At 39.0% G+C, this 3503-nt stretch overlaps 1 pseudogene; it reads left to right on the top strand.

Moving 5' to 3' along the window:
- On the top strand, positions 1-2054 carry LOC109464762 (annotated as a pseudogene).
- The last annotated feature ends 1449 nt before the right edge of the window (positions 2055-3503 follow it).

The raw sequence follows: 3503 nt of genomic DNA, 5'->3' as shown, positions 1-3503 counted from the left end.
ATGAGGTACAATTTGACCTGTCTGCTCATTATCATAATTTATGCACCTAAAACAAGATGCATACAGGCAGCCATGTCGATGACCTTTGACCCCAAGCCCAAAGGCAATTAACTATAGGTCTAGGGTATAGGCAACTGAGTATAGGGTATAGGCAAGGACGTCTAGGGCCAGAATTACTTTTATGCTTTAACGTGTTGAGGTCATTCAAATGGCAACAAAAAAAAAAAAAACAAGCAAACATATTATCTGACAAGTATTGCCGCCCAACAACTCCAGAAAGAGGTTTTTCTGGCAAGGAAGGAGCTGAAAAATATCAGGCAACAGATAGAGACTCTGAAGCGTGTACAGAAGAAAGAAGTTGTCAAAATTCAAGAAATGGTCCGTCAGAAAACCTGTCCCCAGGAACTCCTGCATTTTGAAGATGCTGCTATTGGAAGACCCACTATACCAGAAGGTACAATTATGAGTACTCTAATTGGACATCTGGAGTCTTGCTTCAATCACACGGCTGGCACTCCAAGGCAGCCCACCATTTGTGACCTGTCCAAGGCCAAGCTCACCATCTCCAGAAGCATATTCAATAACCCAGAGCACTCACTGGAGGGAATTGAAAGGTTTTCACACATATGGATCATATTTGTTTTCCACATGAATGATGGAGAAGCAGTAAAGGCGAAGGTGAAGCCTCCGAGGCTGGATGGGGTCAAAGTAGGTGTGTTTGCAACAAGGAGTCCACACAGAGCAAACCCAATTGGGCTAACATTGGCAAAACTGGACAAAGTAGAAGGTGACACTTTACATTTGTCAGGCATAGATATACTCGATGGAACGCCCATCCTCGACATCAAGCCCTACATCCCTGTATATGACGGGGTGTCAACTGACTCAACAGCTTCTTCTACTGAGGAGAAAGCAAATTTTGGATGTGTTGGACAGAACATAGCTGAGAAATATATCTCTGCAGAGGACACAGTCTATGTCAGAACGAACCTCAGCTTCTCAGAACCACATCAGAAAACTCCTAAAGACGATTCTACTGATGACACTTTAAAGGATGAAAGCAAGGATGTAACCCGGTACGAAGAGAACAGCAGGAGTGGAAATGTTTCAACATCAGAACGGGTCACTGTTGCCAGTTGGGTCACATCTCCACCTGTTCAAAAACTTCACGTTAGCTTCACCCACAATGCTGAAGCAACACTTCAGAAATTCCATTCTAAAGGACATGGCCCAGATGTCTTCACCCTTACTTCCTTCAAGGACGGTGAAGAAGTCAAGAAAGCCATCTGTGACATCCTTAGTGCGGACCCGAGGTCTCCCTACTTCAGGAACAAGTGTCAGGACCGGCTGTACTTCTTCACTGTCGACAACGTCCACGTGACATGCTGGTTTGATGGGAACCTTGCAGAGGTCACTAGAGTTCAGCCAGTGTCAATTGTTAGTTATGACCCTTTGGGTGGCCCTCAGTGAAGTGTACAAGGCATCTATCATGCTTTGCCAAAAAAAAAACAGGTCCTTTTGTTTACATATGGGGTATGATATATAATTGCCTTTTCTGAATTCATTGCAGTCAGATATTATATAATTGAGGAATATTTCTTCACACAGGCCAGAAGAAAAATAGAAACAAGACAAAAGATCTACAAAAAAAATATTATCTGGATGACATATTGACGACAACACTGGAATACCCATAAACTTACTATCATAACTCGATCAAGAATGTTCCAATCTCAGTAAAACGTATGGGAAGTTATAAGACATAGAAGGATTTTCTATTTTTGACGAGAAATGTCAAAATGGCACGTATTCATATACGTCTGGGTCAGTTTTGACCCCACACGGTAAGTTAAGGGTTAAAACAACAGTGTTCACGTAGACTAGAGCTCCGCCAGAGCTGCACATTATATGTAACAGAAAGCAAATGTCAGACTCTACCAGGCATACAAGCCAGACTTAGTGTTGTCAGTACATTCTACATTAAGTAAGATCATCTTCTTACAACCGTACTTCAATTCTGTTGTCTATTGATTTTAAGTGTCTTGAAGAGTAATTTGTCTATGTTCCTGTCTTAGTCAGGAATCTGCCCATTTTATCTCCATAGTAGTCAGATGTATACTGAGGTCTGAATCCACCTTTGTCTTAGTATAATATATTTAATTTTATCATGATAACCGGTTCTCAAACAAGATGCATGTCATTGAGTTGTTTACCTCTGTCTTCACGAATTGTGGGTAAAACTTCGAAACCTTTCCGAAGTTAGGAAACAATTCCTCAGTTAGAAGTTAAATTTAAAAATACACATTGATAATAAAAGCTTTGATTGCAACATAAACAACCTTTTGTTGATGTTGGATTAATTTTTTGTATCTGCAAATATTTTTAGTCCAAACAATGCTGCAATACTCAAACGTAATTTTCACAGATTGTTTTTATCCTCTGCTCTTGAACAAAACGCACGCATTGTATTTTTTTTTTGTGACATGTCCGCATGTTATACGTATGTTCTAAATTGTATGTGTTTAAAAAATTCAGTTACTGACACTTCTATTTTTTCTCAATAGAATCTGTTATATTGCGAAATATTAGGGAAAGAGTGTATGGAAAGGCTATTAACCCTACCTAGGACCGGGGGGGGGGGGGGGCGTAAAAGTGCCCGCGGCAATTTTGTATGTCACCTAGCGTCTGAACGGCTAGCCGTAGAACGGCCAAACTTGGTGACTTTTCCTAGAATATTGTTGGCAACAATTCTCTATCATTGGATTAAGATAATAATTTTTTGTGTTGCCATGGCAACGGGTTTCTGACAGGCATTTTTTGCTAAATTTAGTACTTTTTGTTTCAACAATAGAATTTTATGGGTTTTATGTCAAGTTACTCATGGTTTCTAATATTAATAACATCCCATATAATTTTATGTAAATTTTATCATTAAATATGCATAATTCATGCTAATTTGATGACGTCATTGGCCAAAATCCAAGATGGCGGACCATATCATTAGAACAGGTATATACAGGTTATTTTCATTAAAATTTCATCAATACTTCCATTTCTTTTTCCAAAAAAGGTTTAAATGAAGGCCTTTAGTATGTCTACGATGTATTTTAGGCTTTATCATGAAAAAACTATTTTTGAAAATTCAAGATTGATGATCCAAGATGGCGGATATCTTAAATATGCATGACGTCATGTTATGACGTCACCGGTGTTGCTATGGGCAACATAAGACTTAGTACACCATAATATTCTGTCATAAACACTTTTGGTACAGTTATGTTGAATACTATTGAGTTTTCAGGGAAAAACCTATTTAGACGGTTTTGGCCAATAAAATCACATTAATGACGTCATAATGACGTCATATTACATCATAACAACATAAAAATTTTGATATGATAAATTTTTACTAGTACACCATTCTCTGAAAATTTGGTGGTCATACGACATACCGTTCGCGAGTTCTTAGGGGGGGGNGGGAGAAGACCCGCCCCCGCCCNCTC

Source organism: Branchiostoma belcheri, unplaced genomic scaffold, assembly GCF_001625305.1.
Source record: "Branchiostoma belcheri isolate BF01 breed outbred unplaced genomic scaffold, Haploidv18h27 scaffold140, whole genome shotgun sequence".
NCBI lineage: Eukaryota > Metazoa > Chordata > Leptocardii > Amphioxiformes > Branchiostomatidae > Branchiostoma > Branchiostoma belcheri.
This window is presented reverse-complemented; position numbering and strand designations above follow the sequence as displayed.